We start from the raw sequence: 7,001 nt of genomic DNA, 5'->3' as shown, positions 1-7,001 counted from the left end.
GATCTGCCCACCTTGGCCTCCCAAAGTGCTGGGATTACAGGTGTGAGCCACCGCGCCCGGTCAACAGTAATATATTTCTAAGAAGCTAAAGAGAGCTGGTCACTCCATTGTGGAGGTGACTGAAGATATCACAAACCGTCAGGAAGCCAGTGGTGTCCAGCTTACAATTTCTGAAACGAAGGTCAGTCTGACTTTTACATTTGATTCCTGAGGAAGAAATTCATGAGAGCCAAAAAATAATCCCTAGCTCTTGCCCCTCATAGCCCTCCCCAGTGCTGATGCAGAGAGAACCAGATGGAGTTGGGGGTTCCCCGTTTAATCAAGCTAATCCCATTCTCTACGAATACATGCCAAATTGCCTTTTTCTAAAACTAATTTTCCACATGCCGTTTTCTCTCAAGAGTTTGTGGTCCTGGCATGTCTTCAATAGCTCGTTTTGTTCATACCTACAAAGGAGCTGGAGGGGCCTTCTCAGTGTCATTTAGAATTCAAATATTGGGCATCCTGGGGTGTGAGCAGACATAAATGATCAACATGGTATTTGAACATGACCACACTGTTGGCTGATTTGGTCTTTTGCTTCTAACTTGGCTATCTTTGCCAAGTGTCTGGCTCCACAGCTTTTTCCTGGTGGGCTCACAGCTCCACCAACTCTCCTGGAAAACAGGTGGCACTTCCCTTCCTCGCGTTTCTCTTTTAAGTTCTGTACTCCCTTCACTCACATCCTAGCAGGTCTCTATTTGAAGTGACCTCTGCTTCCAAGGGAGCGCTTGAATGATAATGATCAACAGATCTGGTATCTCCCTCGCTCATAAGTATGGATAGTCTGCAATAGGTGATATTCTTCTGACTCCTATTTCAGTGCTCTCCTACTCAGGGAAACTCCATGTGTTTCTAAAAGGACTTCGGAGCCACTGAGACACACATAGATAGATAGATAGACAGACAGAAAGACAGATAGATAAATAGGTAGATAAGTAGGTAGATAATGGATGGATCTATCCATGAAAGGGCAGGAAACATTGTGTATATGTTTGTGTGTGGTGTTGGTTCATGTTGTGAAGACAGAGGCAGAAGCTATCATAAGGAGGGAAGAACAATGGGAAAGGAAGGGAAGGACAGAATTTTATCTGAGGCAGAGAAGTGAACAAAAGGACAAACCAGGGTGGGTGTGGTGGCTCACACCTGTCATCCCAGCTCTTTGGGAGGCTGAGGCAGGAGGATTGCTTGAGTCCAGGAGTTTGAGACCAGTTGGGGCAATACAGTGAGACACCATCTCTACAAAAATTAAACATTAGCCAAGTGTGGTGGTGCACACCTGTAGTCCCAGTTACTCAGGAGGCTGACGTGGGAGGATTGCTGGAGTCCTAGCATTTGAGGCTGTAGTGAGCTGTGACTGTGCCACTGTACTCCAGCCTGGGTAAGAGAGACACACTGTCTCAAAAAAAAAAAAAAAAAAAAAAAAACAAACCTAATCAAAATGTATTTTAAATAAAAGCCTGGTTGAAAGTTTAAAATGTTTCATCTGAAGAGTAGATGTGACAACTCCTCTCACTTATGTCACCCTGAATAATTTTTAAACTGCCCAAGGAGGTTTAATTTCTTGGAAACTGGGTGGTAGTACGAGAATAGTTCAAAGATCCAGGAGTCTATCTCTATAGAACATAAGTCTCTGAATTGCATGTTTTCCTTTTGTGGCCTTATCTTGAAATTTCAGCCACTTGAAGCAGAGTATAATATACAACTGAACAACAAAGGCAAGGCCCTCTTTTGTCCACAACATTAATATTTGCCCAGCTGTTATAATAGAAGTGATTTTTAAAGTTAATTATTATAAAATTAGTCCCTATTCATTGGTTAAAAAAATAGAAAATACAAATAAGCAAAACAAAAATACCAATAATCTCACTACGTTAACATTTTGGTATTTATTTCCCCAAAGATTTTCCTGTGATAATGATATATATCCTTTTTGTACAAAATGGGATCATATTTTATATATTGTTCTGTAATCTGCTTTTCTCACTCTCATTCACATGTAAACATCTGTCTCTGCTAATAAATATACAACATCTTTTTAGTGACTACATAGCTTTCTATTGTCTCACTAAATCAAAAATTTTTTTTTAGCCAATTCCTTATTGTTAAACATTTAGGCTACTTCAAATTTTTAATTTGTATTTATTATAAACATTGCTACATCTTTGGAAACTTCCAATAGTTACCTTTGCATATATCCCTAGAAAGGGAATTGTTAGGGAATTGTTATACACAATTTTAAAGCTTTAATGGCTCATTGTCAAATTATCCCCCTTTCCTAGAAATTTTTAAAATTTACATTCTTCCAGCACTATTCTTTAGGGAAATATCCTTTTCCCCATGTCCTCTCCAACATTGAATATTATTATTTTCATTTTTTTTGTGAGTCCAGTAGGTGAAAATGGTATCGTATTTACTGTTACTTTTTTATTACTACAAAGTATAAACCTTTTACAAAGCTTAGTTGGTAATTTTAATTTCTTCCTTTGCTGAATTGCTTATTAATAGTCTCTGTTCATAAAGTAGAACAATTATTATTACATTTTTAGATAGGATCTTGCCATGTCACCCAGGCTGGAGGGCAGTGGCAAGATCTTAGCTCACTGCAGCCTCGACCTCCTGGGCTCAAGCAATCCTACCACCTCATCCCCGCTTCCCCCACTCCCCCATAGCTGGGACTACAGTTGTGTGCCACCACACCTAGCTAACTTTTGTGGAGACAGAGTCATGCCATGTTGTCTAGGCTGGTCTCGAACTCCTGGGCTCAAGCAATCCACCCACCTCAGCCTCTCAAAGTGCTGGGATTACAGGTGTGAGACACTATGGCCAGCCAGCCTACTGTGTTTTTTGAAGTACAGGAACACTGAGTTTTTAATGTAGTTATATCTGTCCTTTTATTTTTTATTTTTTGAGACAGAGTCTCGCTCTGTCGCCCAGGCTGGAGTGCAGTGGCGCTATCTCAGCTCACTGCAAGCTCCGCCTCCCGGATTCACGCTATTCTCCTGCCTCAGCCTCCCAAGTAGCTACAGGTGCCCGCCACCACGTTCGGCGGATTTTTTGTATTTTTAGTAGAGGCAGGGTTTCACCGCGTTAGCCAGGATGGTCTCGATCTCCTGACCTCGTGATCCGCCTGCCTCAGCCTCCCAAAGTGTTGGGATTACAGGCGTGAGCCACCACACCCGGCCACATCTATCCTTTTCAAATATGATTTCTGACTTGTGTATCATGCTTTCAAACTAGTTCTGTCCTTAAAGCTAAATAATATTTTCCTGTATTTTTTCTGGCTTTTTTTCTTTCTTTTTAACACTCAAACTCATCTGGAGTCTATTTTAGTATAAAGCGTGAGGTTGAGCTCTAAATTTCCCCCCCAAATGTTAGTCAGTTGTCCCAAGACTATTTATTAAATAATCCACTTGCTATGAAATGTTAATTCTAATTTGGTTCCAAGTGTACACTGTTTTAACTGTTGATCAAGCAAGACACACTCCCTGTGAACTCCCTACCCTTATTCTATCTTACAATTTCACTTTTTCCTTCTGTTAAAATTGTCCTGGCTCTTTGCACACAGTTATTCTTCCAGATGAAATGTGCATAAGGATTTTTAAGATGACTGGGTTGAATTTAAGATGATCATTTTTATATTGTTGAGTCTTTCATCAGGAACACAGTGTACCTCTCCATTCATTCAAGTCTTTTATGTGCCACAATAAAAGTCTGAACATTTTATATTATCACCTGCATTTTTTCAGTTAAGTTGATCCCTGGGTAGTTTACGTTTGTGCTGTTTTTATGATATTACCAATGTTGGTGTGTGCTGAGTGGCTTTTTTAGCATAGTAGATAAGAGCTCTGGGTCAGTTGACCTGAATCTGAATCAGGGTTCACTTTCTTGCCATGTGACATTGGGCAAATTAACCTTTCTTAGCTGGAGTGTTCTTATCTCATCTCATCTGCAAAACATATACACCTATACCATGAGCTTTATTGTTTTGTAAATAATAAATGAGAAAATGCAGGTGAAATACCATACTCCAGGCCTGACACACAGACACATGAATGAATGTTAGTAATCCTTATTTTGCAGGTTTTACAGTAGCCAGTGTTTGTTGGTAAAACACTAGCATGAATATTGTTTCAAATATCCAAAGGCTTTCAGCAACCATCTTCCAAAACAAACTAAATTTCTAAGGGGAAGCATTTTGAAGGCTCAGTGTGAGACACTGTCCATCAACAAGAACTTGTTTAACTTAAAGCACCAAAGAGGAAAAGAAGCTCAAGCTATGGTGCCCACAGCCACAGCTCCGTGGACCGTGAGCAATTGACAAGCACTGCCACATAGGGTAATAGTTGCCTCACCTGTGGGACATCAGGCCACTCCTAGAGTGTAGCAACTCCTACTGGTGCTGGGATGGACATCAGGCATGTTGGTAAATCAGCAAGCTGGGACCTGCCCACCACTTGAGCCTGGAGGCATTCTCTCCCAAATGCTCATTCCTTTATTTAGTTAGATATGTTTCCTGCTGCCTTTTGGCTATTTATTCTCTCTGTGAAATCATCAAATAAACCTACACATTTTTAATTCTGAAAATTCTTAGGAGTTCTCTGTTAAAAAAATCTTAGCAAACTGTCACAGAATTGCAACAAATCAAATAAGTGATCCCTTTTCAAACCTTTAGTTTGAAAGCAGTTTTAGTAACTTATCTATGATGGTAACATCAGTGAGCAATTTTTCTAGGAATGTTAGACAGATATTTTAAGAATGTGGGCCAAGTGTGGTGGCTCATGTCTGTAATCCTAGCAACTTGGGAGGCCGGGGCACTTAAGCCTCAAGGACCACTTGAGCCCATGAGTTCGAGACCAGCCTGGGGAACATAGTGAGACATTGTCTCTACAAAAAATTCAAAAATTAGCTGGGCATGGTGGCTCGTGTCAGTAGTCCCAGCTATTAAAAGTAATGGCAAAAACCGCAATTACTTTTGCACCAACCTTATACCTTATGTTTGGGTGGCTGAGGTGGGAGGATTGCCTGAGATTGGGAAGGTTGAGGAGATGTAGTGAGCTGAGATCACACCACTGCACTCCAGTCTGGACAACACAGTGAGACCCTATCTCAAAAAAAAAAAAAGAATGTGGAGCACCTTTCCCAAAAGTCTGCATAGTAACAGGCTGACAAAACCAAATTTAATTGATTAAAAAGCATCATTGTATTGTTTTCTTTAAGAAGGCATGTAATGGGCATGCTACCAGTTGAATAAGGACTGATGCAACTGTAATACCTTGTTTCATAATTGCCCCTTTGTTGCAGTCAGGATTAGATAAGTCATCTTTGTTCTCCTGACCAGTCTATCTTGTAACAATCCCTCTTTATGACCACAGCTCGTGTACTCTGTCTCCAAAGATGGCAATAAACCTATGTTCAACCTTTCTTGTGTTATGATGCTCTCTAACTCATTTTAGGGAGAGTGCAGAGTTCAGTTTAGCACAAAATCACATAATAATTAGATCAGGCTCCCTTTCTCTTCAATAGAATGTCCTTTCTCCTTCCTGCAAGAGGCCTGGTCTCAGGTGGAATGATTGAGGTAATGCATCTGGCTAACATCAGAGGCAAGCCTAGTCATGCACATAGATCATGCCCATGTTGTAGATATAATCTGGGCCACTATTCAAGCAATGCTGTGGTTTTTAAAAGTAAGTACATCTTCCCTCATCCAACACGTACATGCACACACACACGTGCATGCGTGTATCTGTGTTTTAATAATACTATTTGAGGTTATCATCCTGCAGGATTATAAACTGTTACTTCGTATCCCTCATAATATCAAGCTCAGATCTGAGAGAAACCGACACTTAATACTTGAATTACAGATGATCCCTGACTTACAATGTTTAACTTACACTTTTTTTGACTTTACAATGGAGCAAAAGTGATATGTAGTCACTACACGCCTTGACTTACGATGGGGCTATCTCTAGATAAACTCATTATAATTTGAAAATATCGTGCATTTTTGACTTACAATTTTTTTACTTACAGTGTGTCTCTCAAGACCTAACCCCACTGTAAGTCAAGAAGGATTTATACACTTTTAAATGACTTTGAGGGACTAAAGAAGAAAAGAGGAAAGAAGCCTCTACACAAAGAAAAAAATAGAAGTGGTCACAAAGATTGACTTGAGCAGACAGGCCAAAAAAAGCTCACACAAAACTGCTGTTTTCTTGCAATTAATGGTTAAGTGTTGTCAATGACTGTGCTGGGTGATAGACACATTATTCACCAAATACTTTCCTATATTAGCTTCATGGTGGCTGGCTTTCTTGCTGCTGAGTGTTCTTCTTTTTCTAATCTATAATTTGTCTTTTAATTTATGAAATATTTCTTATTTTAACAAAATAGTAAAAGAGAATGAAAATACACTTTTAAAAGAAACTCTTCTCTAGATTGAGCTTTATCAGACACTAACCTGCCATGTGAACTTGAACAAGCCACTTAACCTCTCTGAGTTCTAAGTTTACTCAAATTATATTATTTTTAACTGGTTGTTTTGACATGATGTCAACAGTGTCAGGCACATATTAAGTGTTCAATAAATGTCTTTTGAAAAACTACATCAAAAATTGTACTTTCTCAAAAAATGACAAAGAGAAGGGATGAAACAGGAAGAAATCCACAAAATTCTCTATTAAACTAACCTAAACTTTTCCTGAAAAATAGTGAAGCGACCCATTTTTATAACGACATTGAGCTCAGAAACATAAACTATAGAATAAACAGTAGAATTATTACAAGAACAGATATACTGTCACTCTCTCTTAGTTAATTTCTTGGGCATCTAGCATATAGAAAATGTGATGTAAATGTCTTACTATTGTTGTAATTATTACTGAATTTTCAAAATTATAAATCCACTTGAGCAGAACCAAATCTAAATCTTTTTCTTTTTTTTTTTTTTTTTTTTTTTT

The 7,001-nt window shown here is 39.0% G+C and overlaps 1 protein-coding gene across 2 annotated transcripts in view; it reads right to left on the bottom strand.

Annotated features, from left to right (window-relative positions):
• Positions 1-7,001, bottom strand: part of TMEM154 (transmembrane protein 154) — a 59,350-nt gene that overhangs the window by 3,055 nt on the left and 49,294 nt on the right. The gene's annotated exons all lie outside the window — the stretch shown is intronic.

Source organism: Rhinopithecus bieti, unplaced genomic scaffold (genome assembly GCF_001698545.2).
Source record: "Rhinopithecus bieti isolate Rb0 unplaced genomic scaffold, ASM169854v2 scaffold_3878, whole genome shotgun sequence".
In the NCBI taxonomy this organism is placed as follows: Eukaryota; Metazoa; Chordata; class Mammalia; order Primates; family Cercopithecidae; genus Rhinopithecus; species Rhinopithecus bieti.
This window is presented reverse-complemented; position numbering and strand designations above follow the sequence as displayed.